The following is a 25,589-nucleotide window of genomic DNA, read 5'->3' as shown; positions in this document are numbered from 1 at the left end:
AGAGAAGGCGTGGTTTGTAGTCAACAAGCCAATCAGAAGCACCATTGACCTGTTAGGATGGAGAAATGCACCACGTGTTTTGGGACTGTCGGCCTAGGTACTGTTTAATCTTTTGTGAGCAGTATGCATCCCTTCGCAGAGGCAATTTCATAGTCGAGGAAGTTGTACTGAGACGTGGTTATTGCTGGTTGAAAACTTAACCCAATACCCCGCCGAGATGACTTGAAATATAGTCAGCTATGGCAATTTTTGCCAGTTTCTAAGGAGACTAAACTTGATGTAAATATTATACCGCAAAATCTCTAGTAAAATGTTTTGGGATCTCGTTTGACTTACAAAAATCCACTAAAAAGCTCAGTTTTGGCTACAATTTACCAGGCTGAAATTCATGATCAAATATGCCTGTCCATTGTTATACTTGCTTACCACAATAGTCTCACAAAGTAGGTTAGGCTAAAGTTTTGTTGTATCTCCTTCCCGCCTTGAGTGCCATTACATGGAGAAGGCGATGTTTGTAGTCAACAAGCCAATCAGAAGCACCATTGACCTGTTAGGATGGAGAAATGCACCACGTGTTTTGGGACTGTCGGCCTAGGTACTGTTTAATCTTTTGTGAGCAGTATGCATCCCTTCGCAGAGGCAATTTCATAGTCGAGGAAGTTGTACTGAGACGTGATTATTGCTGGTTGAAAACTTAACCCGATACCCCGCTGAGATGACTTGAAATATAGTCAGTTATGGCAATTTTTGCCAGTCTCTAAGGAGACTACACTTGATGTAAATATTAAACCTTAAAATCTACAGTAAAATGTTTTGGGATCTCGTTTGACTTTCAGAAATCCACTAAAAAGCTCAGTTTTGGCTACAATTTACCAGGCTGAAATTCATGATCAAATATGCCTGACCATTTTGCCTACCACAGTAGTCTCACAAAGAAGGTTAGGCTAACGGTCGGTTATATCTCCTTCCCGCCTTGAGTGCCATTACATAGAGAAGGCGTGGTTTGTAGTCAACAAGCCAATCAGAAGCACCATTGACCTGTTAGGATGGAGAAATGCACCACGTGTTTTGGGACTGTCGGCCTAGGTACTGTTTAATCTTTTGTGAGCAGTATGCATCCCTTCGCAGAGGCAATTTCATAGTCGAGGAAGTTGTACTGAGACGTGGTTATTGCTGGTTGAAAACTTAACCCAATACCCCGCCGAGATGACTTGAAATATAGTCAGCTATGGCAATTTTTGCCAGTTTCTAAGGAGACTAAACTTGATGTAAATATTATACCGCAAAATCTCTAGTAAAATGTTTTGGGATCTCGTTTGACTTACAAAAATCCACTAAAAAGCTCAGTTTTGGCTACAATTTACCAGGCTGAAATTCATGATCAAATATGCCTGTCCATTGTTATACTTGCTTACCACAATAGTCTCACAAAGTAGGTTAGGCTAAAGTTTTGTTGTATCTCCTTCCCGCCTTGAGTGCCATTACATGGAGAAGGCGTGGTTTGTAGTCAACAAGCCAATCAGAAGCACCATTGACCTGTTAGGATGGAGAAATGCACCACGTGTTTTGGGACTGTCGGCCTAGGTACTGTTTAATCTTTTGTGAGCAGTATGCATCCCTTCGCAGAGGCAATTTCATAGTCGAGGAAGTTGTACTGAGACGTGATTATTGCTGGTTGAAAACTTAACCCAATACCCCGCCCAGATGACTTGAAATATAGTCAGCTATGGCAATTTTTGCCAGTCTCTAAGGAGACTACACTTGATGTAAATATTATACCTTAAAATCTACAGTAAAATGTTTTGGGATCTCGTTTGACTTCCAGAAATCCACTAAAAAGCTCAGTTTTGGCTACAATTTACCAGGCTGAAATTCATGATCAAATATGCCTGACCATTTTGCCTACCACAGTAGTCTCACAAAGAAGGTTAGGCTAACGGTCGGTTATATCTCCTTCCCGCCTTGAGTGCCATTACATGGAGAAGGCGTGGTTTGTAGTCAACAAGCCAATCAGAAGCACCATTGACCTGTAAGGATGGAGAAATGCACCACGTGTTTTGGGACTGTCGGCCTAGGTACTGTTTAATCTTTTGTGAGCAGTATGCATCCCTTCGCAGAGGCAATTTCATAGTCGAGGAAGTTGTACTGAGACGTGATTATTGCTGGTTGAAAACTTAACCCAATACCCCGCCCGATATGACTTGAAATATAGTTCAGCTATGGCAATTTTTGCCAGTCTCTAAGGAGACTACACTTGATGTAAATATTAAACCTTAAAATCTACAGTAAAATGTTTTGGGATCTCGTTTGACTTCCAGAAATCCACTAAAAAGCTCAGTTTTGTCTACAATTTACCAGGCTGAAATTCATGATCAAATATGCCTGACCATTTTGCCTACCACAGTAGTCTCACAAAGAAGGTTAGGCTAACGGTCGGTTATATCTCCTTCCCGCCTTGAGTGCCATTACATGGAGAAGGCGTGGTTTGTAGTCAACAAGCCAATCAGAAGCACCATTGACCTGTAAGGATGGAGAAATGCATCCACGTGTTTTGGGACTGTCGGCCTAGGTACTGTTTAATCTTTTGTGAGCAGTATGCATCCCTTCGCAGAGGCAATTTCATAGAGGAGGAAGTTGTACTGAGACGTGATTATTGCTGGTTGAAAACTTAACCCGATACCCCGCCGAGATGACTTGAAATATAGTTAGCTATGGCAACTTTTGCCAGTCTCTAAGGAGACTACACTTGATGTAAATATTAAACCTTTAAAATCTACAGTAAAATGTTTTGGGATCTCGTTTGACTTCCAGAAATCCACTAAAAAGCTCAGTTTTGTCTACAATTTACCAGGCTGAAATTCATGATCAAATATGCCTGTCCATTTTGCCTACCACAGTAGTCTCACAAAGAAGGTTAGGCTAACGGTCGGTTATATCTCCTTCCCGCCTTGAGTGCCATTACATGGAGAAGGCGTGGTTTGTAGTCAACGAAGCCAATCAGAAGCACCATTGACCTGTTAGGATGGAGTAATGCACCACGTGTTTTGGGACTGTCGGCCTAGGTACTGTTTAATCTTTTGTGAGCAGTATGCATCCCTTCGCAGAGGCAATTTCATAGTCGAGGAAGTTGTACTGAGACGTGATTATTGCTGGTTGAAAACTTAACCCAATACCCCTGCCGAGATGACTTGAAATATAGTTCAGCTATGGCAATTTTTGCCAGTCTCTAAGGAGACTGCACTTGATGTAAATATTAAACCTTAAAATCTACAGTAAAATGTTTTGGGATCTCGTTTGACTTCCAGAAATCCACTAAAAAGCTCAGTTTTGTCTACAATTTACCAGGCTGAAATTCATGATCAAATATGCCTGTACCATTTTGCCTACCACAGTAGTCTCACAAAGAAGGTTAGGCTAACGGTCGGTTATATCTCCTTCCCGCCTTGAGTGCCATTACATGGAGAAGGCGTGGTTTGTAGTCAACAAGCCAATCAGAAGCACCATTGACCTGTAAGGATAGGAGAAATGCACCACGTGTTTTGGGACTGTCGGCCTAGGTACTGTTTAATCTTTTGTGAGCAGTATGCATCCCTTCGCAGAGGCAATTTCATAGTCGAGGAAGTTGTACTGAGACGTGATTATTGCTGGTTGAAAACTTAACCCGATACCCCTACCGAGATGACTTGAAATATAGTTAGCTATGGCAATTTTTGCCAGTCTCTAAGGAGACTACACTTGATGTAAATATTAAACCTTAAAATCTACAGTAAAATGTTTTGGGATCTCGTTTGACTTCCAGATATCCACTAAAAAGCTCAGTTTTGGCTACAATTTACCAGGCTGAAATTCATGATCAAATATGCCTGTCCATTTTGCCTACCACAGTAGTCTCACAAAGAAGGTTAGGCTAACGGTCGGTTATATCTCCTTCCCGCCTTGAGTGCCATTACATGGAGAAGGCGTGGTTTGTAGTCAACGAGCCAATCAGAAGCACCATTGACCTGTAAGGATGGAGAAATGCACCGTGTGTTTTGGGACTGTCGGCCTAGGTACTGTTTAATCTTTTGTGAGCAGTATGCATCCCTTCGCAGAGGCAATTTCTTAGTCGAGGAAGTTGTACTGAGACGTGATTATTGCTGGTTGAAAACTTAACCCGATACCCCGCCGAGATGACTTGAAATATAGTCAGCTATGGCAATTTTTGCCAGTCTCTAAGGAGACTACACTTGATGTAAATATTAAACCTTAAAATCTACAGTAAAATGTTTTGGGATCTCGTTTGACTTCCAGAAATCCACTAAAAAGCTCAGTTTTGGCTACAATTTCCAGTTTTACCAGGCTGAAATTCATGATCAAATATGCCTGTCCATTTTGCCTACCACAGTAGTCTCACAAAGAAGGTTAGGCTAACGGTCGGTTATATCTCCTTCCCGCCTTGAGTGCCATTACATGGAGAAGGCGTGGTTTGTTAGTCAACAAGCCAATCAGAAGCACCATTGACCTGTTAGGATGGAGAAATGCACCACGTGTTTTGGGACTGTCGGCCTAGGTACTGTTTAATCTTTTGTGAGCAGTATGCATCCCTTCGCAGAGGCAATTTCATAGTCGAGGAAGTTGTACTGAGACGTGATTATTGCTAGTTGAAAACTTAACCCGATACCCCGCCGAGATGACTTGAAATATAGTCAGCTATGGCAATTTTTGCCAGTCTCTAAGGAGACTACACTTGATGTAAATATTAAACCTTAAAATCTACAGAAAAAATTTGTGGGATCTCGTTTGACTTCCAGAAATCCACTAAAAAGCTCAGTTTTGGCTACAATTTACCAGGCTGAAATTCATGATCAAATATATCAAATTGTTATCCTTGCTTACCACAGTAGTCTCACAAAGTAGGTTAGGCTAACGTTCGGTTGTATCTCCTTCCCGCCTTGAGTGCCATTACATGGAGAAGGCGTGGTTTGTAGTCAACAAGCCAATCAGAAGCACCATTGACCTGTTAGGATGGAGAAATGCACCACGTGTTTTGGGACTGTCGGCCTAGGTACTGTTTAATCTTTTGTGAGCAGTATGCATCCCTTCGCAGAGGCAGTTTCATAGTCGAGGAAGTTGTACTGAGACGTGATTATTGCTGGTTGAAAACTTAACCCGATACCCCGCCGAGATGACTTGAAATATAGTCAGCTATGGCAATTTTTGGCAGTCTCTAAGGAGACTACACTTGATGTAAATATTAAACCTTAAAATCTACAGTAAAATGTTTTGGGATCTCGTTTGACTTCCAGAAATCCACTAAAAAGCTCAGTTTTGGCTACAATTTACCAGGCTGAAATTCATGATCAAATATGCCTGACCATTTTGCCTACCACAGTAGTCTCACAAAGAAGGTTAGGCTAACGGTCGGTTATATCTCCTTCCCGCCTTGAGTGCATTACATGGAGAAGGCGTGGTTTGTAGTCAACAAGCCAATCAGAAGCACCATTGACCTGTAAGGATGGAGAAATGCACCACGTGTTTTGGGACTGTCGGCCTAGGTACTGTTTAATCTTTTGTGAGCAGTATGCATCCCTTCGCAGAGGCAATTTCATAGTCGAGGAAGTTGTACTGAGACGTGATTATTGCTGGTTGAAAACTTAACCCAATATCCCTGCCGAGATGACTTGAAATATAGTCAGCTATGGCAATTTTTGCCAGTCTCTAAGGAGACTACACTTGATGTAAATATTAAACCTTAAAATCTACAGTAAAATGTTTTGGGATCTCGTTTGACTTCCAGAAATCCACTAAAAAGCTCAGTTTTGGCTACAATTTACCAGGCTGAAATTCATGATCAAATATATCAAATTGTTATCCTTGCTTACCACAGTAGTCTCACAAAGTAGGTTAGGCTAACGGTCGGTTATATCTCCTTCCCGCCTTGAGTGCCATTACATGGAGAAGGCGTGGTTTGTAGTCAACAAGCCAATCAGAAGCACCATTGACCTGTTAGGATGGAGAAATGCACCACGTGTTTGGACTGTCGGCCTAGGTACTGTTTAATCTTTTGTGAGCAGTATGCATCCCTTCGCAGAGGCAATTTCATAGTCGAGGAAGTTGTACTGAGACGTGATTATTGCTGGTTGAAAACTTAACCCAATACCCCGCCGAGATGACTTGAAATATAGTCAGCTATGGCAATGTTCGCCAGTCTCTAAGGAGACTACACTTGATGTAAATAGTAAACCTTAAAATCTACAGTAAAATGTTTTGGGATCTCGTTTGACTTCCAGAAATCCACTAAAAAGCTCAGTTTTGGCTACAATTTACCAGGCTGAAATTCATGATCAAATATGCCTGACCATTTTGCCTACCACAGTAGTCTCACAAAGAAGGTTAGGCTAACGGTCGGTTATATCTCCTTCCCGCCTTGAGTGCCATTACATGGAGAAGGCGTGGTTTGTAGTCAACGAGCCAATCAGAAGCACCATTGACCTGTAAGGATGGAGAATGCACCACGTGTTTTGGGACTGTCGGCCTAGGTACTGTTTAATCTTTTGTGAGCAGTATGCATCCCTTCGCAGAGGCAATTTCATAGTCGAGGAAGTTGTACTGAGACGTGATTATTGCTGGTTGAAAACTTACCCCAATATCCCGCCGAGATGACTTGAAATATAGTCAGCTATGGCAATTTTTGCCAGTCTCTAAGGAGACTACACTTGATGTAAATATTATACCTTAAAATCTACAGTAAAATGTTTTGGGATCTCGTTTGACTTCCAAAAATCCACTAAAAAGCTCAGTTTTGGCTACAATTTACCAGGCTGAAATTCATGGTCAAATATGCCTGACCATTTTGCCTACCACAGTAGTCTCACAAAGAAGGTTAGGCTAACGGTCGGTTATATCTCCTTCCCGCCTTGAGTGCCATTACATGGAGAAGGCGTGGTTTGTAGTCAACAAGCCAATCAGAAGCACCATTGACCTGTTAGGATGGAGAAACGCACCACGTGTTTTGGGACTGTCGGCCTAGGTACTGTTTAATCTTTTGTGAGCAGTATGCATCCCTTCGCAGAGGCAATTTCATAGTCGAGGAAGTTGTACTGAGACGTGATTATTGCTGGTTGAAAACTTAACCCAATATCCCGCCGAGATGACTTGAAATATAGTCAGCTATGGCAATTTTTGCCAGTCTCTAAGGAGACTACACTTGATGTAAATATTAAACCTTAAAATCTACAGTAAAATCTTTTGGGATCTCGTTTGTCTTCCAAAAATCCACTAAAAAGCTCAGTTTTGGCTACAATTTACCAGGCTGAAATTCATGATCAAATATATCAAATTGTTATCCTTGCTTACCACAGTAGTCTCACAAAGTAGGTTAGGCTAACGGTCGGTTATATCTCCTTCCCGCCTTGAGTTACATGGAGAAGGCGTGGTTTGTAGTCAACAAGCCAATCAGAAGCACCATTGACCTGTAAGGATGGAGAAATGCACCACGTGTTTTGGGACTGTCGGCCTAGGTACTGTTTAATCTTTTGTGAGCAGTATGCATCCCTTCGCAGAGGCAATTTCATAGTCGAGGAAGTTGTACTGAGACGTGATTATTGCTAGTTGAAAACTTAACCCGATACCCCGCCGAGATGACTTGAAATATAGTCAGCTATGGCAATTTTTGCCAGTCTCTAAGGAGACTACACTTGATGTAAATATTAAACCTTAAAATCTACAGTAAAAATGTTTTGGGATCTCGTTTGACTTCCAGAAATCCACTAAAAAGCTCAGTTTTGGCTACAATTTACCAGGCTGAAATTCATGATCAAATATGCCTGTCCATTTTGCCTAACACAGTAGTCTCACAAAGAAGGTTAGGCTAACGGTCGGTTATATCTCCTTCCCGCCTTGAGTGCCATTACATGGAGAAGGCGATGTTTGTAGTCAACAAGCCAATCAGAAGCACCATTGACCTGTTAGGATGGAGAAATGCTCCACGTGTTTTGGGACTGTCGGCCTAGGTAGGTACTGTTTAATCTTTTGTGAGCAGTATGCATCCCTTCGCAGAGGCAATTTCATAGTCGAGGAAGTTGTACTGAGACGTGATTATTGCTGGTTGAAAACTTAACCCAATACACCGCCGAGATGACTTGAAATATAGTCAGCTATGGCAATTTTTGCCAGTCTCTAAGGAGACTACACTTGATGTAAATATTATACCCCAAAATCTCCAGTAAAATGAAGGACACTTGATGTAAAAAAAAGGCTGACATTAATGATCAAATTACCTGTCTATTGTTATCCTTCCAAAGGGAGAGAGGAAAGGAAAACTTAACCCAATACCCCGCCGAGATGACTTGAAATATAGTCAGCTATGGAAATTTTTGCCAGTCTCTAAGGAGACTACACTTGATGTAAGTATTATACCGCAAAATCTACAGTAAAATGTTTTTGGATCTCGTTTGACTTCCAGAAATCCACTAAAAAGCTCAGTTTTGGCTACAATTTACCAGGCTGAAATTCATGATCAAACATTTCAAATTGTTATCCTTGCTTACCACAGTAGTCTCACAAAGTATGTTAGGCTAACGGTCGGTTATATCTCCTTCCCGCCTTGAGTGCCATTACATGAAGAAGGCGTGGTTTGTAGTCAACAAGCCAATCAGAAGCACCATTGACCTGTTAGGATGGAGAAATGTACCACGTGTTTTGGGACTGTCGGCCTAGGTACTGTTTAATCTTTTGTGAGCAGTATGCATCCCTTCGCAGAGGCAATTTTATAGTTGAGGAAGTTGTACTGAGACGTGATTATTGCTGGTTGAAAACTTAACCCAATACCCCGCCGAGATGACTTGAAATATAGTCAGCTATGGCAATTTTTGCCAGCTCTCTAAGGAGACTACACTTGATGTAAATATTACACCGCTAAAATCTCTAGTAAAATGTTTTGGGATCTCGTTTGACTTCATAAAATCCACTAAAAAGCTCAGTTTTGGCTACAATTTACCAGGCTGAAATTCATGATCAAATATGTCAAATTGTTATCCTTGCTTACCACAGTAGTCTCACAAAGTAGGTTAGGCTAACGGTCGGTTATATCTCCTTCCCGCCTTGAGTGCCATTACATGGAGAAGGCGATGTTTGTAGTCAACAAGCCAATCAGAATCACCATTGACCTGTTAGGATGGAGAAACGCACCACGTGTTTTGGGACTGTCGGCCTAGGTACTGTTTAATCTTTTGTGAGCAGTATGCATCCCTTCGCAGAGGCAATTTCATAGTCGAGGAAGTTGTACTGAGACGTGATTATTGCTGGTTGAAAACTTAACCCGATACCCCGCCGAGATGACTTGAAATATAGTCAGCTATGGCAATTTTTGCCAGTCTCTAAGGAGACTACACTTGATGTAAATATTAAACCTTAAAATCTACAGTAAAATGTTTTGGGATCTCGTTTGACTTCCAGAAATCCACTAAAAAGCTCAGTTTTGGCTACAATTTACCAGGCTGAAATTCATGATCAAATATGCCTGACCATTTTGCCTACCACAGTAGTCTCACAAAGAAGGTTAGGCTAACGGTCGGTTATATCTCCTTCCCGCCTTGAGTGCCATTACATGGAGAAGGCGTGGTTTGTAGTCAACAAGCCAATCAGAAGCACCATTGACCTGTAAGGATGGAGAAATGCACCACGTGTTTTGGGACTGTCGGCCTAGGTACTGTTTAATCTTTTGTGAGCAGTATGCATCCCTTCGCAGAGGCAATTTCATAGTCGAGGAAGTTGTACTGAGACGTGATTATTGCTGGTTGAAAACTTAACCCAATACCCCGCCGAGATGACTTGAAATATAGTCAGCTATGGCAATTTTTGCCAGTCTCTAAGGAGACTACACTTGATGTAAATATTATACCTTAAAATCTACTAGTAAAATGTTTTGGGATCTCGTTTGACTTACAGAAATCCACTAAAAAGCTCAGTTTTGGCTACAATTTACCAGGCTGAAATTCATGATCAAATATGCCTGTCCATTGTTATACTTGCTTACCACAGTAGTCTCACAAAGTAAGGTTAGGCTAACGTTCTGTTGTATCTCCTTCCCGCCTTGAGTGCCATTACATGGAGAAGGCGTGGTTTGTAGTCAACAAGCCAATCAGAAGCACCATTGACCTGTTAGGATGGAGAAATGCACCTACGTGTTTTGGGACTGTCGGCCTAGGTACTGTTTAATCTTTTGTGAGCAGTATGCATCCCTTCGCAGAGGCAATTTCATAGTCGAGGAAGTTGTACTGAGACGTGATTATTGCTGGTTGAAAACTTAACCCAATACCCCGCCCAGATGACTTGAAATATAGTCAGCTATGGCAATTTTTGCCAGTCTCTAAGGAGACTACACTTGATGTAAATATTATACCTTAAAATCTACAGTAAAATGTTTTGGGATCTCGTTTGACTTCCAGAAATCCACTAAAAAGCTCAGTTTTGTCTACAATTTACCAGGCTGAAATTCATGATCAAATATGCCTGACCATTTTGCCTACCACAGTAGTCTCACAAAGAAGGTTAGGCTAACGGTCGGTTATATCTCCTTCCCGCCTTGAGTGCCATTACATGGAGAAGGCGTGGTTTGTAGTCAACAAGCCAATCAGAAGCACCATTGACCTGTAAGGATGGAGAAATGCACCACGTGTTTTGGGACTGTCGGCCTAGGTACTGTTTAATCTTTTGTGAGCAGTATGCATCCCTTCGCAGAGGCAATTTCATAGAGGAGGAAGTTGTACTGAGACGTGATTATTGCTGGTTGAAAACTTAACCCGATACCCCGCCGAGATGACTTGAAATATAGTTAGCTATGGCAACTTTTGCCAGTCTCTAAGGAGACTACACTTGATGTAAATATTAACCCTTTAAATCTACAGTAAAATGTTTTGGGATCTCGTTTGACTTCCAGAAATCCACTAAAAAGCTCAGTTTTGGCTACAATTTACCAGGCTGAAATTCATGATCAAATATGCCTGTCCATTTTGCCTACCACAGTAGTCTCACAAAGAAGGTTAGGCTAACGGTCGGTTATATCTCCTTCCCGCCTTGAGTGCCATTACATGGAGAAGGCGTGGTTTGTAGTCAACGAGCCAATCAGAAGCACCATTGACCTGTAAGGATGGAGAAATGCTACCACGTGTTTTGGGACTGTCGGCCTAGGTACTGTTTAATCTTTTGTGAGCAGTATGCATCCCTTCGCAGAGGCAATTTCATAGTCGAGGAAGTTGTACTGAGACGTGATTATTGCTGGTTGAAAACTTAACCCAATACCCCGCCCAGATGACTTGAAATATAGTCAGCTATGGCAATTTTTGCCAGTCTCTAAGGAGACTACACTTGATGTAAATATTAAACCTTAAAATCTACAGTAAAATGTTTTGGGATCTCGTTTGACTTCCAGAAATCCACTAAAAAGCTCAGTTTTGTCTACAATTTACCAGGCTGAAATTCATGATCAAATATGCCTGACCATTTTGCCTACCACAGTAGTCTCACAAAGAAGGTTAGGCTAACGGTCGGTTATATCTCCTTCCCGCCTTGAGTGCCATTACATGGAGAAGGCGTGGTTTGTAGTCAACAAGCCAATCAGAAGCACCATTGACCTGTAAGGATAGAGAAATGCACCACGTGTTTTGGGACTGTCGGCCTAGGTACTGTTTAATCTTTTGTGAGCAGTATGCATCCCTTCGCAGAGGCAATTTCATAGTGGAGGAAGTTGTACTGAGACGTGATTATTGCTGGTTGAAAACTTAACCCGATACCCTGCCGAGATGACTTGAAATATAGTTAGCTATGGCAATTTTTGCCAGTCTCTAAGGAGACTACACTTGATGTAAATATTAAACCTTAAAATCTACAGTAAAATGTTTTGGGATCTCGTTTGACTTCCAGAAATCCACTAAAAAGCTCAGTTTTGGCTACAATTTACCAGGCTGAAATTCATGATCAAATATGCCTGTCCATTTTGCCTACCACAGTAGTCTCACAAAGAAGGTTAGGCTAACGGTCGGTTATATCTCCTTCCCGCCTTGAGTGCCATTACATGGAGAAGGCGTGGTTTGTAGTCAACGAGCCAATCAGAAGCACCATTGACCTGTAAGGATGGAGAAATGCACCACGTGTTTTGGGACTGTCGGCCTAGGTACTGTTTAATCTTTTGTGAGCAGTATGCATCCCTTCGCAGAGGCAATTTCATAGTCGTGGAAGTTGTACTGAGACGTGATTATTGCTGGTTGAAAACTTAACCCGATACCCCGCCGAGATGACTTGAAATATAGTTAGCTATGGCAATTTTTGCCAGTCTCTAAGGAGACTACACTTGATGTAAATATTAAACCTTAAAATCTACAGTAAAATGTTTTGGGATCTCGTTTGACTTCCAGAAATCCACTAAAAAGCTCAGTTTTGGCTACAATTTACCAGGCTGAAATTCATGATCAAATATATCAAATTGTTATCCTTGTTTACCACAGTAGTCTCACAATGTAGGTTAGGCTAACGTTCTGTTGTATCTCCTTCCCGCCTTGAGTGCCATTACATGGAGAAGGCGTGGTTTGTAGTCAACAAGCCAATCAGAAGCACCATTGACCTGTTAGGATGGAGTAATGCACCACGTGTTTTGGGACTGTCGGCCTAGGTACTGTTTAATCTTTTGTGAGCAGTATGCATCCCTTCGCAGAGGCAATTTCATAGTCGAGGAAGTTGTACTGAGACGTGATTATTGCTGGTTGAAAACTTACCCCAATATCCCGCCGAGATGACTTGAAATATAGTCAGCTATGGCAATTTTTGCCAGTCTCTAAGGAGACTACACTTGATGTAAATATTATACCTTAAAATCTACAGTAAAATGTTTTGGGATCTCGTTTGACTTCCAGAAATCCACTAAAAAGCTCAGTTTTGGCTACAATTTACCAGGCTGAAATTCATGATCAAATATGCCTGTCCATTTTGCCTACCACAGTAGTCTCACAAAGAAGGTTAGGCTAACGGTCGGTTATATCTCCTTCCCGCCTTGAGTGCCATTACATGGAGAAGGCGTGGTTTGTAGTCAACAAGCCAATCAGAAGCACCATTGACCTGTAAGGATGGAGAAATGCACCACGTGTTTTGGGACTGTCGGCCTAGGTACTGTTTAATCTTTTGTGAGCAGTATGCATCCCTTCGCAGAGGCAATTTCATAGTCGAGGAAGTTGTACTGAGACGTGATTATTGCTGGTTGAAAACTTAACCCAATATCCCGCCGAGATGACTTGAAATATAGTCAGCTATGGCAATTTTTGCCAGTCTCTAAGGAGACTACACTTGATGTAAATATTAAACCTTAAAATCTACAGTAAAATGTTTTGGGATCTCGTTTGACTTCCAAAAATCCACTAAAAAGCTCAGTTTTGGCTACAATTTACCAGGCTGAAATTCATGATCAAATATGCCTGACCATTTTGCCTACCACAGTAGTCTCACAAAGAAGGTTAGGCTAACGGTCGGTTATATCTCCTTCCCGCCTTGAGTGCCATTACATGGAGAAGGCGTGGTTTGTAGTCAACGAGCCAATCATTGACCTGTAAGGATGGAGAAATGCTCCACGTGTTTTGGGACTGTCGGCCTAGGTACTGTTTAATCTTTTGTGAGCAGTATGCATCCCTTCGCAGAGGCAATTTCATAGTCGAGGAAGTTGTACTGAGACGTGATTATTGCTGGTTGAAAACTTAACCCAATACCCCGCCCAGATGACTTGAAATATAGTCAGCTATGGCAATTTTTGCCAGTCTCTAAGGAGACTACACTTGATGTAAATATTAAACCTTAAAATCTACAGTAAAATGTTTTGGGATCTCGTTTGACTTCCAGAAATCCACTAAAAAGCTCAGTTTTGGCTACAATTTACCAGGCTGAAATTCATGATCAAATATGCCTGACCATTTTGCCTACCACAGTAGTCTCACAAAGAAGGTTAGGCTAACGGTCGGTTATATCTCCTTCCCGCCTTGAGTGCCATTACATGGAGAAGGCGTGGTTTGTAGTCAACAAGCCAATCAGAAGCACCATTGACCTGTAAGGATGGAGAAATGCACCACGTGTTTTGGGACTGTCGGCCTAGGTACTGTTTAATCTTTTGTGAGCAGTATGCATCCCTTCGCAGAGGCAATTTCATAGTCGAGGAAGTTGTACTGAGACGTGATTATTGCTGGTTGAAAACTTAACCCGATACCCGCCGAGATGACTTGAAATATAGTTCAGCTATGGCAATTTTTGCCAGTCTCTAAGGAGACTACACTTGATGTAAATATTAAACCTTAAAATCTACAGTAAAATGTTTTGGGATCTCGTTTGACTTCCAGAAATCCACTAAAAAGCTCAGTTTTGGCTACAATTTACCAGGCTGAAATTCATGATCAAATATGCCTGTACCATTTTGCCTACCACAGTAGTCTCACAAAGAAGGTTAGGCTAACGGTCGGTTATATCTCCTTCCCGCCTTGAGTGCCATTACATGGAGAAGGCGTGGTTTGTAGTCAACAAGCCAATCAGAAGCACCATTGACCTGTAAGGATGGAGAAATGCACCACGTGTTTTGGGACTGTCGGCCTAGGTACTGTTTAATCTTTTGTGAGCAGTATGCATCCCTTCGCAGAGGCAATTTCATAGTCGAGGAAGTTGTACTGAGACGTGATTATTGCTGGTTGAAAACTTAACCCGATACCCCGCCGAGATGACTTGAAATATAGTCAGCTATGGCAATTTTTGCAGTCTCTAAGGAGACTACACTTGATGTAAATATTAAACCTTAAAATCTACAGTAAAATGTTTTGGGATCTCGTTTGACTTCCAGAAATCCACTAAAAAGCTCAGTTTTGGCTACAATTTACCAGGCTGAAATTCATGATCAAATATATCAAATTGTTATCCTTGCTTACCACAGTAGTCTCACAAAGTAGGTTAGGCTAACGTTCGATTGTATCTCCTTCCCGCCTTGAGTGCCATTACATGGAGAAGGCGTGGTTTGTAGTCAACAAGCCAATCAGAAGCACCATTGACCTGTTAGGATGGAGAAATGCACCACGTGTTTTGGGACTGTCGGCCTAGGTACTGTTTAATCTTTTGTGAGCAGTATGCATCCCTTCGCAGAGGCAATTTCATAGTCGAGGAAGTTGTACTGAGACGTGATTATTGCTGGTTGAAAACTTAACCCAATATCCCGCCGAGATGACTTGAAATATAGTCAGCTATGGCAATTTTTGCCAGTCTCTAAGGAGACTACACTTGATGTAAATATTAAACCTTAAAATCTACAGTAAAATGTTTTGGGATCTCGTTTGACTTCCAAAAATCCACTAAAAAGCTCAGTTTTGGCTACAATTTACCAGGCTGAAATTCATGATCAAATATGCCTGACCATTTTGCCTACCACAGTAGTCTCACAAAGAAGGTTAGGCTAACGGTCGGTTATATCTCCTTCCCGCCTTGAGTGCCATTACATGGAGAAGGCGTGGTTTGTAGTCAACAAGCCAATCAGAAGCACCATTGACCTGTTAAGGATGGAGAAATGCTCCACGTGTTTTGGGACTGTCGGCCTAGGTACTGTTTAATCTTTTGTGAGCAGTATGCATCCCTTCGCAGAGGCAATTTCATAGTCGAGGAAGTTGTACTGAGACGTGATTATTGCTGGTTGAAAACTTAACCCAATACCCCGCCCAGATGACTTGAAATATAGTCAGCTATGGCAATTTTTGCCAGTCTCTAAGGAGACTACACTTGATGTAAATATTAAACCTTAAAATCTACAGTAAAATGTTTTGGGATCTCGTTTGACTTCCAGAAATCCACTAAAAAGCTCAGTTTTGTCTACAATTTACCAGGCTGAAATTCATGATCAAATATGCCTGACCATTTTGAATACCACAGTAGTCTCACAAAGAAGGTTAGGCTAACGGTCGGTTATATCTCCTTCCCGCCTTGAGTGCCATTACATGGAGAAGGCGTGGTTTGTAGTCAACGAGCCATCAGAAGCACCATTGACCTGTAAGGATGGAGAAATGCATCCACGTGTTTTGGGACTGTCGGCCTAGGTACTGTTTAATCTTTTGTGAGCAGTATGCATCCCTTCGCAGAGGCAATTTCATAGTCGAGGAAGTTGTACTGAGACGTGATTATTGCTGGTTGAAAACTTAACCCAGATACCCCGCCGAGATGACTTGAAATATAGTTAGCTATGGCAATTTTTGCCAGTCTCTAAGGAGACTACACTTGATGTAAATATTAAACCTTAAAATCTACAGTAAAATGTTTTGGGATCTCGTTTGACTTCCAGAAATCCACTAAAAAGCTCAGTTTTGTCTACAATTTACCAGGCTGAAATTCATGATCAAATATGCCTGACCATTTTGCCTACCACAGTAGTCTCACAAAGAAGGTTAGGCTAACGGTCGGTTAGTATCTCCTTCCCGCCTTGAGTGCCATTACATGGAGAAGGCGTGGTTTGTAGTCAACAAGCCAATCAGAAGCACCATTGACCTGTTAAGGATGGAGAAATGCACCACGTGTTTTGGGACTGTCGGCCTAGGTACTGTTTAATCTTTTGTGAGCAGTATGCATCCCTTCGCAGAGGCAATTTCATAGTCGAGGAAGTTGTACTGAGACGTGATTATTGCTGGTTGAAAACTTAACCCGATACCCCGCCGAGATGACTTGAAATATAGTCAGCTATGGCAATTTTTGGCAGTCTCTAAGGAGACTACACTCGATGTAAATATTAAACCTTAAAATCTACAGTAAAATGTTTTGGGATCTCGTTTGACTTCCAGAAATCCACTAAAAAGCTCAGTTTTGGCTACAATTTACCAGGCTGAAATTCATGATCAAATATGCCTGACCATTTTGCCTACCACAGTAGTCTCACAAAGAAGGTTAGGCTAACGGTCGGTTATATCTCCTTCCCGCCTTGAGTTACATGGAGAAGGCGTGGTTTGTAGTCAACAAGCCAATCAGAAGCACCATTGACCTGTAAGGATGGAGAAATGCACCACGTGTTTTGGGACTGTCGGCCTAGGTACTGTTTAATCTTTTGTGAGCAGTATGCATCCCTTCGCAGAGGCAATTTCATAGTCGAGGAAGTTGTACTGAGACGTGATTATTGCTGGTTGAAAACTTAACCCAATATCCCGCCGAGATGACTTGAAATATAGTCAGCTATGGCAATTTTTGCCAGTCTCTAAGGAGACTACACTTGATGTAAATATTAAACCTTAAAATCTACAGTAAAATGTTTTGGGATCTCGTTTGACTTCCAGAAATCCACTAAAAAGCTCAGTTTTGGCTACAATTTACCAGGCTGAAATTCATGATCAAATATATCAAATTGTTATCCTTGCTTACCACAGTAGTCTCACAAAGTAGGTTAGGCTAACGTTCGGTTGTATCTCCTTCCCGCCTTGAGTGCCATTACATGGAGAAGGCGTGGTTTGTAGTCAACAAGCCAATCAGAAGCACCATTGACCTGTTAGGATGGAGAAATGCACCACGTGTTTTGGGACTGTCGGCCTAGGTACTGTTTAATCTTTTGTGAGCAGTATGCATCCCTTCGCAGAGGCAATTTCATAGTCGAGGAAGTTGTACTGAGACGTGATTATTGCTGGTTGAAAACTTAACCCGATACCCCGCCGAGATGACTTGAAATATAGTCAGCTATGGCAATTTTTGGCAGTCTCTAAGGAGACTACACTTGATGTAAATATTAAACCTTAAAATCTACAGTAAAATGTTTTGGGATCTCGTTTGACTTCCAGAAATCCACTAAAAAGCTCAGTTTTGGCTACAATTTACCAGGCTGAAATTCATGATCAAATATGCCTGACCATTTTGCCTACCACAGTAGTCTCACAAAGAAGGTTAGGCTAACGGTCGGTTATATCTCCTTCCCGCCTTGAGTTACATGGAGAAGGCGTGGTTTGTAGTCAACAAGCCAATCAGAAGCACCATTGACCTGTAAGGATGGAGAAATGCACCACGTGTTTTGGGACTGTCGGCCTAGGTACTGTTTAATCTTTTGTGAGCAGTATGCATCCCTTCGCAGAGGCAATTTCATAGTCAAGGAAGTTGTACTGAGACGTGATTATTGCTGGTTGAAAACTTAACCCAATATCCTGCCGAGATGACTTGAAATATAGTCAGCTATGGCAATTTTTGCCAGTCTCTAAGGAGACTACACTTGATGTAAATATTAAACCTTAAAATCTACAGTAAAATGTTTTGGGATCTCGTTTGACTTCCAGAAATCCACTAAAAAGCTCAGTTTTGGCTACAATTTACCAGGCTGAAATTCATGATCAAATATATCAAATTGTTATCCTTGCTTACCACAGTAGTCTCACAAAGTAGGTTAGGCTAACGTTCGGTTGTATCTCCTTCCCGCCTTGAGTGCCATTACATGGAGAAGGCGTGGTTTGTAGTCAACAAGCCAATCAGAAGCACCATTGACCTGTTAGGATGTGAGCAGTATGCATCCCTTCGCAGAGTCAATTTCATAGTCGAGGAAGTTGTACTGAGACGTGATTATTGCTGGTTGAAAACTTAACCCAATACCCCGCCTAGATGACTTGAAATATAGTCAGCTATGGCAATGTTTGCCAGTCTCTAAGGAGACTACACTTGATGTAAATAGTAAACCTTAAAATCTACAGTAAAATGTTTTGGGATCTCGTTTGACTTCCAGAAATCCACTAAAAAGCTCAGTTTTGGCTACAATTTACCAGGCTGAAATTCATGATCAAATATGCCTGACCATTTTGCCTACCACAGTAGTCTCACAAAGAAGGTTAGGCTAACGGTCGGTTATATCTCCTTCCCGCCTTGAGTGCCATTACATGGAGAAGGCGTGGTTTGTAGTCAACAAGCCAATCAGAAGCACCATTGACCTGATAGGATGGAGAAATGCACCACGTGTTTTGGGACTGTCGGCCTAGGTACTGTTTAATCTTTTGTGAGCAGTATGCATCCCTTCGCAGAGGCAATTTCATAGTCGAGGAAGTTGTACTGAGACGTGATTATTGCTGGTTGAAAACTTACCCCAATATCCCGCCGAGATGACTTGAAATATAGTCAGCTATGGCAATTTTTGCCAGTCTCTAAGGAGACTACACTTGATGTAAATATTATACCTTAAAATCTACAGTAAAATGTTTTGGGATCTCGTTTGACTTCCAAAAATCCACTAAAAAGCTCAGTTTTGGCTACAATTTACCAGGCTGAAATTCATGGATCAAATATGCCTGACCATTTTGCCTACCACAGTAGTCTCACAAAGAAGGTTAGGCTAACGGTCGGTTATATCTCCTTCCCGCCTTGAGTGCCATTACATGGAGAAGGCGTGGTTTGTAGTCAACAAGCCAATCAGAAGCACCATTGACCTGTAAGGATGGAGAAATGCACCACGTGTTTTGGGACTGTCGGCCTAGGTACTGTTTAATCTTTTGTGAGCAGTATGCATCCCTTCGCAGAGGCAATTTCATAGTCGAGGAAGTTGTACTGAGACGTGATTATTGCTGGTTGAAAACTTAACCCAATACCCCGCCGAGATGACTTGAAATATAGTCAGCTATGGCAATTTTTGCCAGTCTCTAAGGAGACTACACTTGATGTAAATATTAAACCTTAAAATCTACAGTAAAATCTTTTGGGATCTCGTTTGACTTCCAGAAATCCACTAAAAAGCTCAGTTTTGTCTACAATTTACCAGGCTGAAATTCATGATCAAATATAGCAATGTATCCATTTGCTTACCACAGTAGTCTCACAAAGTAGGTTAGGCTAACGGTCGGTTATATCTCCTTCCCGCCTTGAGTGCCATTACATGGAGAAGGCGTGGTTTGTAGTCAACAAGCCAATCAGAAGCACCATTGACCTGTAAGGATGGAGAAATGCACCACGTGTTTTGGGACTGTCGGCCTAGGTACTGTTTAATCTTTTGTGAGCAGTATGCATCCCTTCGCAGAGGCAATTTCATAGTCGAGGAAGTTGTACTGAGACGTGATTATTGCTGGTTGAAAACTTAACCCGATACCCCGCCGAGATGACTTGAAATATAGTCAGCTATGGCAATTTTTGCCAGTCTCTAAGGAGACTACACTTGATGTAAATATTAAACCTTAAAATCTACAGTAAAATGTTTTGGGATCTCGTTTGACTTCCAAAAATCCACTAAAAAGCTCAGTTTTGGCTACAATTTACCAGGCTGAAATTCATGATCAAATATGCCTGACCATTTTGCCTACCACAGTAGTCTCACAAAGAAGGTTAGGCTAACGGTCGGTTGTATCTCCTTCCCGCCTTGAGTGCCATTACATGGAGAAGGCGTGGTTTGTAGTCAACAAGCCAATCAGAAGCACCATTGACCTGTTAGGATGGAGAAATGCACCACGTGTTTTGGGACTGTCGGCCTAGGTACTGTTTAATCTTTTGTGAGCAGTATGCATCCCTTCGCAGAGGCAATTTCATAGTCGAGGAAGTTGTACTGAGACGTGATTATTGCTGGTTGAAAACTTAACCCGATACCCCGCCGAGATGACTTGAAATATAGTCAGCTATGGCAATTTTTGGCAGTCTCTAAGGAGACTACACTTGATGTAAATATTAAACCTTAAAATCTACAGTAAAGTGTTTTGGGATCTCGTTTGACTTCCAGAAATCCACTAAAAAGCTCAGTTTTGGCTACAATTTACCAGGCTGAAATTCATGATCAAATATGCCTGACCATTTTGCCTACCACAGTAGTCTCACAAAGAAGGTTAGGCTAACGGTCGGTTATATCTCCTTCCCGCCTTGAGTTACATGGAGAAGGCGTGGTTTGTAGTCAACAAGCCAATCAGAAGCACCATTGACCTGTAAGGATGGAGAAATGCACCACGTGTTTTGGGACTGTCGGCCTAGGTACTGTTTAATCTTTTGTGAGCAGTATGCATCCCTTCGCAGAGGCAATTTCATAGTCAAGGAAGTTGTACTGAGACGTGATTATTGCTGGTTGAAAACTTAACCCAATATCCCGCCGAGATGACTTGAAATATAGTCAGCTATGGCAATTTTTGCCAGTCTCTAAGGAGACTACACTTGATGTAAATATTAAACCTTAAAATCTACAGTAAAATGTTTTGGGATCTCGTTTGACTTCCAGAAATCCACTAAAAAGCTCAGTTTTGGCTACAATTTACCAGGCTGAAATTCATGATCAAATATATCAAATTGTTATCCTTGCTTACCACAGTAGTCTCACAAAGTAGGTTAGGCTAACGTTCGGTTGTATCTCCTTCCCGCCTTGAGTGCCATTACATGGAGAAGGCGTGGTTTGTAGTCAACAAGCCAATCAGAAGCACCATTGACCTGTTAAGGATGGAGAAATGCACCACGTGTTTTGGGACTGTCGGCCTAGGTACTGTTTAATCTTTTGTGAGCAGTATGCATCCCTTCGCAGAGGCAATTTCATAGTCGAGGAAGTTGTACTGAGACGTGATTATTGCTGGTTGAAAACTTAACCCGATACCCCGCCGAGATGACTTGAAATATAGTCAGCTATGGCAATTTTTGCCAGTCTCTAAGGAGACTACACTTGATGTAAATATTAAACCTTAAAATCTACAGTAAAATGTTTTGGGATCTCGTTTGACTTCCAGAAATCCACTAAAAAGCTCAGTTTTTGGCTACAATTTACCAGGCTGAAATTCATGATCAAATATATCAATGTATCCTTTGCCTACCACAGTAGTCTCACAAAGAAGGTTAGGCTAACGGTCGGTTATATCTCCTTCCCGCCTTGAGTGCCATTACATGGAGAAGGCGTGGTTTGTAGTCAACAAGCCAATCAGAAGCACCATTGACCTGTTAGGATGGAGAAATGCACCACGTGTTTTGGGACTGTCGGCCTAGGTACTGTTTAATCTTTTGTGAGCAGTATGCATCCCTTCGCAGAGGCAATTTCATAGTCGAGGAAGTTGTACTGAGACGTGATTATTGCTGGTTGAAAACTTAACCCAATATCCCGCCGAGATGACTTGAAATATAGTCAGCTATGGCAATTTTTGCCAGTCTCTAAGGAGACTACACTTGATGTAAATATTATACCTTAAAATCTACAGTAAAATGTTTTGGGATCTCGTTTGACTTCCAAAAATCCACTAAAAAGCTCAGTTTTGGCTACAATTTACCAGGCTGAAATTCATGGTCAAATATGCCTGACCATTTTGCCTACCACAGTAGTCTCACAAAGAAGGTTAGGCTAACGGTCGGTTGATATCTCCTTCCCGCCTTGAGTGCCATTACATGGAGAAGGCGTGGTTTGTAGTCAACAAGCCAATCAGAAGCACCATTGACCTGTTAGGATGGAGAAACGCACCACGTGTTTTGGGACTGTCGGCCTAGGTACTGTTTAATCTTTTGTGAGCAGTATGCATCCCTTCGCAGAGGCAATTTCATAGTCGAGGAAGTTGTACTGAGACGTGATTATTGCTGGTTGAAAACTTAACCCAATATCCCCGCCGAGATGACTTGAAATATAGTCAGCTATGGCAATTTTTGCCAGTCTCTAAGGAGACTACACTTGATGTAAATATTAAACCTTAAAATCTACAGTAAAATGTTTTGGGATCTCGTTTGACTTCCAAAAATCCACTAAAAAGCTCAGTTTTGGCTACAATTTACCAGGCTGAAATTCATGATCAAATATATCAAATTGTTATCCTTGCTTACCACAGTAGTCTCACAAAGTAGGTTAGGCTAACGTTCGGTTGTATCTCCTTCCCGCCTTGAGTGCCATTACATGGAGAAGGCGTGGTTTGTAGTCAACAAGCCAATCAGAAGCACCATTGACCTGTTAGGATGGAGAAATGCACCACGTGTTTTGGGACTGTCGGCCTAGGTACTGTTTAATCTTTTGTGAGCAGTATGCATCCCTTCGCAGAGGCAATTTCATAGTCGAGGAAGTTGTACTGAGACGTGATTATTGCTGGTTGAAAACTTAACCCAATATCCCGCCGAGATGACTTGAAATATAGTCAGCTATGGCAATGTTCGCCAGTCTCTAAGGAGACTACACTTGATGTAAATATTAAACCTTAAAATCTACAGTAAAATGTTTTGGGATCTCGTTTGACTTCCAGAAATCCACTAAAAAGCTCAGTTTTGGCTACAATTTACCAGGCTGAAATTCATGATCAAATATGCCTGACCATTTTGCCTACCACAGTAGTCTCACAAAGAAGGTTAGGCTAACGGTCGGTTATATCTCCTTCCCGCCTTGAGTTCATGGAGAAGGCGTGGTTTGTAGTCAACAAGCCAATCAGAAGCACCATTGACCTGTAAGGATGGAGAAATGCACCACGTGTTTTGGGACTGTCGGCCTAGGTACTGTTTAATCTTTTGTGAGCAGTATGCATCCCTTCGCAGAGGCAATTTCATAGTCGAGGAAGTTGTACTGAGACGTGATTATTGCTAGTTGAAAACTTAACCCGATACCCCGCCGAGATGACTTGAAATATAGTCAGCTATGGCAATTTTTGCCAGTCTCTAAGGAGACTACACTTGATGTAAATATTAAACCTTAAAATCTACAGTAAAATGTTTTGGGATCTCGTTTGACTTCCAGAAATCCACTAAAAAGCTCAGTTTTGGCTACAATTTACCAGGCTGAAATTCATGATCAAATATATCAAATTGTTATCCTTGCTTACCACAGTAGTCTCACAAAGTAGGTTAGGCTAACGTTCGGTTGTATCTCCTTCCCGCCTTGAGTGCCATTACATGGAGAAGGCGTGGTTTGTAGTCAACAAGCCAATCAGAAGCACCATTGACCTGTTAGGATGGAGAAATGCACCACGTGTTTTGGGACTGTCGGCCTAGGTACTGTTTAATCTTTTGTGAGCAGTATGCATCCCTTCGCAGAGGCAATTTCATAGTCGAGGAAGTTGTACTGAGACGTGATTATTGCTGGTTGAAAACTTAACCCAATACCCCGCCGAGATGACTTGAAATATAGTCAGCTATGGCAATTTTTGCCAGTCTCTAAGGAGACTACACTTGATGTAAATAGTAAACCTTAAAATCTACAGTAAAATGTTTTGGGATCTCGTTTGACTTCCAGAAATCCACTAAAAAGCTCAGTTTTGGCTACAATTTACCAGGCTGAAATTCATGATCAAATATGCCTGACCATTTTGCCTACCACAGTAGTCTCACAAAGAAGGTTAGGCTAACGGTCGGTTATATCTCCTCCCGCCTTGAGTTACATGGAGAAGGCGTGGTTTGTAGTCAACAAGCCAATCAGAAGCACCATTGACCTGTAAGGATGGAGAAATGCACCACGTGTTTTGGGACTGTCGGCCTAGGTACTGTTTAATCTTTTGTGAGCAGTATGCATCCCTTCGCAGAGGCAATTTCATAGTCGAGGAAGTTGTACTGAGACGTGATTATTGCTGGTTGAAAACTTAACCCGATACCCCGCCGAGATGACTTGAAATATAGTCAGCTATGGCAATTTTTGCCAGTCTCTAAGGAGACTACACTTGATGTAAATATTAACCTTAAAATCTACAGTAAAATGTTTTGGGATCTCGTTTGACTTCCAGAAATCCACTAAAAAGCTCAGTTTTGGCTACAATTTACCAGGCTGAAATTCATGATCAAATATGCCTGTCCATTGTTATCCTTGCTTACCACAGTAGTCTCACAAAGTCGGTTAGGCTAACGGTCGGTTATATCTCCTTCCCGCCTTGAGTGCCATTACATGGAGAAGGCGTGGTTTGTAGTCAACAAGCCAATCAGAAGCACCATTGACCTGTTAGGATTGAGAAATGCACCAAGTGTTTTGGGACTGTCGGCCTAGGTACTGTTTAATCTTTTGTGAGCAGTATGCATCCCTTCGCAGAGGCAATTTCATAGTCGAGGAAGTTGTACTGAGACGTGATTATTGCTGGTTGAAAACTTAACCCAATATCCCGCCGAGATGACTTGAAATATAGTCAGCTATGGCAATTTTTGCCAGTCTCTAAGGAGACTACACTTGATGTAAATATTAAACCTTAAAATCTACAGTAAAATGTTTTGGGATCTCGTTTGACTTCCAAAAATCCACTAAAAAGCTCAGTTTTGGCTACAATTTACCAGGCTGAAATTCATGATCAAATATGCCTGTCCATTGTTATACTTGCTTACCACAATAGTCACAAAGTAGGTTAGGCTAAAGTTTTGTTGTATCTCCTTCCCGCCTTGAGTGCCATTACATGGAGAAGGCGTGGTTTGTAATCAACAAGCCAATCAGAAGCACCATTGACCTGTTAGGATGGAGAAATGCACCAGTGTGTTTTGGGACTGTCGGCCTAGGTACTGTTTAATCTTTTGTGAGCAGTATGCATCCCTTCGCAGAGGCAATTTCATAGTCGAGGAAGTTGTACTGAGACGTGATTATTGCTGGTTGAAAACTTAACCCGATACCCCGCCTAGATGACTTGAAATATAGTCAGCTATGGCAATTTTTGCCAGTCTCTAAGGAGACTACACTTGATGTAAATATTAAACTTTAAAATCTACAGTAAAATGTT

At 41.6% G+C, this 25,589-nt stretch overlaps 52 non-coding genes across 52 annotated transcripts; all 52 read left to right on the top strand.

The window, feature by feature from the left end:
- Positions 1 to 127: 127 nt before the first annotated feature.
- On the top strand, positions 128 to 268 carry LOC117728971. Its single transcript, XR_004609332.1, has one exon. It is a non-coding gene; the product is annotated as a U4 spliceosomal RNA (small nuclear RNA).
- Positions 269 to 625: 357 nt separating this feature from the next.
- On the top strand, positions 626 to 766 carry LOC117728972. The gene has a single exon (XR_004609333.1). It is a non-coding gene; the product is annotated as a U4 spliceosomal RNA (small nuclear RNA).
- Positions 767 to 1,116: 350 nt separating this feature from the next.
- Positions 1,117 to 1,257, top strand: LOC117728969. The gene has a single exon (XR_004609330.1). It is a non-coding gene; the product is annotated as a U4 spliceosomal RNA (small nuclear RNA).
- Positions 1,258 to 1,614: 357 nt separating this feature from the next.
- On the top strand, positions 1,615 to 1,755 carry LOC117728932. Its single transcript, XR_004609294.1, has one exon. It is a non-coding gene; the product is annotated as a U4 spliceosomal RNA (small nuclear RNA).
- A 350-nt stretch (positions 1,756 to 2,105) lies between these two features.
- LOC117728912 lies at positions 2,106 to 2,248 on the top strand. The gene has a single exon (XR_004609274.1). It is a non-coding gene; the product is annotated as a U4 spliceosomal RNA (small nuclear RNA).
- Positions 2,249 to 2,599: 351 nt separating this feature from the next.
- On the top strand, positions 2,600 to 2,740 carry LOC117728916. The gene has a single exon (XR_004609278.1). It is a non-coding gene; the product is annotated as a U4 spliceosomal RNA (small nuclear RNA).
- A 352-nt stretch (positions 2,741 to 3,092) lies between these two features.
- Positions 3,093 to 3,235, top strand: LOC117728910. The gene has a single exon (XR_004609272.1). It is a non-coding gene; the product is annotated as a U4 spliceosomal RNA (small nuclear RNA).
- A 352-nt stretch (positions 3,236 to 3,587) lies between these two features.
- On the top strand, positions 3,588 to 3,729 carry LOC117728911. Its single transcript, XR_004609273.1, has one exon. It is a non-coding gene; the product is annotated as a U4 spliceosomal RNA (small nuclear RNA).
- A 350-nt stretch (positions 3,730 to 4,079) lies between these two features.
- On the top strand, positions 4,080 to 4,220 carry LOC117728965. Its single transcript, XR_004609326.1, has one exon. It is a non-coding gene; the product is annotated as a U4 spliceosomal RNA (small nuclear RNA).
- A 359-nt stretch (positions 4,221 to 4,579) lies between these two features.
- LOC117728935 lies at positions 4,580 to 4,720 on the top strand. The gene has a single exon (XR_004609297.1). It is a non-coding gene; the product is annotated as a U4 spliceosomal RNA (small nuclear RNA).
- Positions 4,721 to 5,074: 354 nt separating this feature from the next.
- Positions 5,075 to 5,215, top strand: LOC117728914. The gene has a single exon (XR_004609276.1). It is a non-coding gene; the product is annotated as a U4 spliceosomal RNA (small nuclear RNA).
- A 349-nt stretch (positions 5,216 to 5,564) lies between these two features.
- LOC117728968 lies at positions 5,565 to 5,706 on the top strand. The gene has a single exon (XR_004609329.1). It is a non-coding gene; the product is annotated as a U4 spliceosomal RNA (small nuclear RNA).
- Positions 5,707 to 6,058: 352 nt separating this feature from the next.
- On the top strand, positions 6,059 to 6,199 carry LOC117728976. Its single transcript, XR_004609336.1, has one exon. It is a non-coding gene; the product is annotated as a U4 spliceosomal RNA (small nuclear RNA).
- Positions 6,200 to 6,548: 349 nt separating this feature from the next.
- Positions 6,549 to 6,689, top strand: LOC117728957. Its single transcript, XR_004609318.1, has one exon. It is a non-coding gene; the product is annotated as a U4 spliceosomal RNA (small nuclear RNA).
- A 350-nt stretch (positions 6,690 to 7,039) lies between these two features.
- On the top strand, positions 7,040 to 7,180 carry LOC117728946. The gene has a single exon (XR_004609308.1). It is a non-coding gene; the product is annotated as a U4 spliceosomal RNA (small nuclear RNA).
- A 349-nt stretch (positions 7,181 to 7,529) lies between these two features.
- LOC117728934 lies at positions 7,530 to 7,670 on the top strand. The gene has a single exon (XR_004609296.1). It is a non-coding gene; the product is annotated as a U4 spliceosomal RNA (small nuclear RNA).
- Positions 7,671 to 8,025: 355 nt separating this feature from the next.
- Positions 8,026 to 8,166, top strand: LOC117728958. Its single transcript, XR_004609319.1, has one exon. It is a non-coding gene; the product is annotated as a U4 spliceosomal RNA (small nuclear RNA).
- A 561-nt stretch (positions 8,167 to 8,727) lies between these two features.
- On the top strand, positions 8,728 to 8,868 carry LOC117728975. Its single transcript, XR_004609335.1, has one exon. It is a non-coding gene; the product is annotated as a U4 spliceosomal RNA (small nuclear RNA).
- A 356-nt stretch (positions 8,869 to 9,224) lies between these two features.
- LOC117728953 lies at positions 9,225 to 9,365 on the top strand. The gene has a single exon (XR_004609314.1). It is a non-coding gene; the product is annotated as a U4 spliceosomal RNA (small nuclear RNA).
- Positions 9,366 to 9,715: 350 nt separating this feature from the next.
- On the top strand, positions 9,716 to 9,856 carry LOC117728939. Its single transcript, XR_004609301.1, has one exon. It is a non-coding gene; the product is annotated as a U4 spliceosomal RNA (small nuclear RNA).
- Positions 9,857 to 10,216: 360 nt separating this feature from the next.
- Positions 10,217 to 10,357, top strand: LOC117728931. Its single transcript, XR_004609293.1, has one exon. It is a non-coding gene; the product is annotated as a U4 spliceosomal RNA (small nuclear RNA).
- A 350-nt stretch (positions 10,358 to 10,707) lies between these two features.
- On the top strand, positions 10,708 to 10,848 carry LOC117728915. Its single transcript, XR_004609277.1, has one exon. It is a non-coding gene; the product is annotated as a U4 spliceosomal RNA (small nuclear RNA).
- A 351-nt stretch (positions 10,849 to 11,199) lies between these two features.
- Positions 11,200 to 11,340, top strand: LOC117728930. The gene has a single exon (XR_004609292.1). It is a non-coding gene; the product is annotated as a U4 spliceosomal RNA (small nuclear RNA).
- A 350-nt stretch (positions 11,341 to 11,690) lies between these two features.
- On the top strand, positions 11,691 to 11,831 carry LOC117728913. The gene has a single exon (XR_004609275.1). It is a non-coding gene; the product is annotated as a U4 spliceosomal RNA (small nuclear RNA).
- Positions 11,832 to 12,181: 350 nt separating this feature from the next.
- On the top strand, positions 12,182 to 12,322 carry LOC117728964. Its single transcript, XR_004609325.1, has one exon. It is a non-coding gene; the product is annotated as a U4 spliceosomal RNA (small nuclear RNA).
- A 354-nt stretch (positions 12,323 to 12,676) lies between these two features.
- Positions 12,677 to 12,817, top strand: LOC117728956. The gene has a single exon (XR_004609317.1). It is a non-coding gene; the product is annotated as a U4 spliceosomal RNA (small nuclear RNA).
- A 350-nt stretch (positions 12,818 to 13,167) lies between these two features.
- On the top strand, positions 13,168 to 13,308 carry LOC117728945. Its single transcript, XR_004609307.1, has one exon. It is a non-coding gene; the product is annotated as a U4 spliceosomal RNA (small nuclear RNA).
- Positions 13,309 to 13,649: 341 nt separating this feature from the next.
- LOC117728929 lies at positions 13,650 to 13,790 on the top strand. The gene has a single exon (XR_004609291.1). It is a non-coding gene; the product is annotated as a U4 spliceosomal RNA (small nuclear RNA).
- Positions 13,791 to 14,140: 350 nt separating this feature from the next.
- On the top strand, positions 14,141 to 14,281 carry LOC117728963. Its single transcript, XR_004609324.1, has one exon. It is a non-coding gene; the product is annotated as a U4 spliceosomal RNA (small nuclear RNA).
- A 351-nt stretch (positions 14,282 to 14,632) lies between these two features.
- LOC117728966 lies at positions 14,633 to 14,772 on the top strand. The gene has a single exon (XR_004609327.1). It is a non-coding gene; the product is annotated as a U4 spliceosomal RNA (small nuclear RNA).
- A 354-nt stretch (positions 14,773 to 15,126) lies between these two features.
- LOC117728944 lies at positions 15,127 to 15,267 on the top strand. The gene has a single exon (XR_004609306.1). It is a non-coding gene; the product is annotated as a U4 spliceosomal RNA (small nuclear RNA).
- A 351-nt stretch (positions 15,268 to 15,618) lies between these two features.
- On the top strand, positions 15,619 to 15,759 carry LOC117728928. The gene has a single exon (XR_004609290.1). It is a non-coding gene; the product is annotated as a U4 spliceosomal RNA (small nuclear RNA).
- A 350-nt stretch (positions 15,760 to 16,109) lies between these two features.
- Positions 16,110 to 16,251, top strand: LOC117728967. Its single transcript, XR_004609328.1, has one exon. It is a non-coding gene; the product is annotated as a U4 spliceosomal RNA (small nuclear RNA).
- Positions 16,252 to 16,603: 352 nt separating this feature from the next.
- On the top strand, positions 16,604 to 16,744 carry LOC117728959. The gene has a single exon (XR_004609320.1). It is a non-coding gene; the product is annotated as a U4 spliceosomal RNA (small nuclear RNA).
- A 345-nt stretch (positions 16,745 to 17,089) lies between these two features.
- LOC117728943 lies at positions 17,090 to 17,230 on the top strand. Its single transcript, XR_004609305.1, has one exon. It is a non-coding gene; the product is annotated as a U4 spliceosomal RNA (small nuclear RNA).
- A 354-nt stretch (positions 17,231 to 17,584) lies between these two features.
- LOC117728948 lies at positions 17,585 to 17,725 on the top strand. The gene has a single exon (XR_004609309.1). It is a non-coding gene; the product is annotated as a U4 spliceosomal RNA (small nuclear RNA).
- Positions 17,726 to 18,070: 345 nt separating this feature from the next.
- Positions 18,071 to 18,211, top strand: LOC117728925. The gene has a single exon (XR_004609287.1). It is a non-coding gene; the product is annotated as a U4 spliceosomal RNA (small nuclear RNA).
- Positions 18,212 to 18,510: 299 nt separating this feature from the next.
- On the top strand, positions 18,511 to 18,651 carry LOC117728974. Its single transcript, XR_004609334.1, has one exon. It is a non-coding gene; the product is annotated as a U4 spliceosomal RNA (small nuclear RNA).
- Positions 18,652 to 19,001: 350 nt separating this feature from the next.
- Positions 19,002 to 19,142, top strand: LOC117728955. The gene has a single exon (XR_004609316.1). It is a non-coding gene; the product is annotated as a U4 spliceosomal RNA (small nuclear RNA).
- Positions 19,143 to 19,493: 351 nt separating this feature from the next.
- Positions 19,494 to 19,634, top strand: LOC117728938. The gene has a single exon (XR_004609300.1). It is a non-coding gene; the product is annotated as a U4 spliceosomal RNA (small nuclear RNA).
- Positions 19,635 to 19,987: 353 nt separating this feature from the next.
- Positions 19,988 to 20,128, top strand: LOC117728952. The gene has a single exon (XR_004609313.1). It is a non-coding gene; the product is annotated as a U4 spliceosomal RNA (small nuclear RNA).
- A 350-nt stretch (positions 20,129 to 20,478) lies between these two features.
- LOC117728936 lies at positions 20,479 to 20,619 on the top strand. Its single transcript, XR_004609298.1, has one exon. It is a non-coding gene; the product is annotated as a U4 spliceosomal RNA (small nuclear RNA).
- A 345-nt stretch (positions 20,620 to 20,964) lies between these two features.
- Positions 20,965 to 21,105, top strand: LOC117728908. Its single transcript, XR_004609270.1, has one exon. It is a non-coding gene; the product is annotated as a U4 spliceosomal RNA (small nuclear RNA).
- Positions 21,106 to 21,460: 355 nt separating this feature from the next.
- LOC117728951 lies at positions 21,461 to 21,601 on the top strand. Its single transcript, XR_004609312.1, has one exon. It is a non-coding gene; the product is annotated as a U4 spliceosomal RNA (small nuclear RNA).
- Positions 21,602 to 21,954: 353 nt separating this feature from the next.
- Positions 21,955 to 22,095, top strand: LOC117728942. Its single transcript, XR_004609304.1, has one exon. It is a non-coding gene; the product is annotated as a U4 spliceosomal RNA (small nuclear RNA).
- A 351-nt stretch (positions 22,096 to 22,446) lies between these two features.
- LOC117728960 lies at positions 22,447 to 22,588 on the top strand. The gene has a single exon (XR_004609321.1). It is a non-coding gene; the product is annotated as a U4 spliceosomal RNA (small nuclear RNA).
- A 354-nt stretch (positions 22,589 to 22,942) lies between these two features.
- LOC117728909 lies at positions 22,943 to 23,083 on the top strand. The gene has a single exon (XR_004609271.1). It is a non-coding gene; the product is annotated as a U4 spliceosomal RNA (small nuclear RNA).
- A 344-nt stretch (positions 23,084 to 23,427) lies between these two features.
- LOC117728933 lies at positions 23,428 to 23,568 on the top strand. Its single transcript, XR_004609295.1, has one exon. It is a non-coding gene; the product is annotated as a U4 spliceosomal RNA (small nuclear RNA).
- Positions 23,569 to 23,922: 354 nt separating this feature from the next.
- LOC117728937 lies at positions 23,923 to 24,063 on the top strand. Its single transcript, XR_004609299.1, has one exon. It is a non-coding gene; the product is annotated as a U4 spliceosomal RNA (small nuclear RNA).
- A 344-nt stretch (positions 24,064 to 24,407) lies between these two features.
- Positions 24,408 to 24,548, top strand: LOC117728950. Its single transcript, XR_004609311.1, has one exon. It is a non-coding gene; the product is annotated as a U4 spliceosomal RNA (small nuclear RNA).
- A 356-nt stretch (positions 24,549 to 24,904) lies between these two features.
- On the top strand, positions 24,905 to 25,045 carry LOC117728941. The gene has a single exon (XR_004609303.1). It is a non-coding gene; the product is annotated as a U4 spliceosomal RNA (small nuclear RNA).
- Positions 25,046 to 25,401: 356 nt separating this feature from the next.
- On the top strand, positions 25,402 to 25,542 carry LOC117728970. The gene has a single exon (XR_004609331.1). It is a non-coding gene; the product is annotated as a U4 spliceosomal RNA (small nuclear RNA).
- Positions 25,543 to 25,589: the final 47 nt, after the last annotated feature.

This window comes from Cyclopterus lumpus, chromosome 3 (genome assembly GCF_009769545.1).
Source record: "Cyclopterus lumpus isolate fCycLum1 chromosome 3, fCycLum1.pri, whole genome shotgun sequence".
Lineage (NCBI taxonomy): Eukaryota > Metazoa > Chordata > Actinopteri > Perciformes > Cyclopteridae > Cyclopterus > Cyclopterus lumpus.
This window is presented reverse-complemented; position numbering and strand designations above follow the sequence as displayed.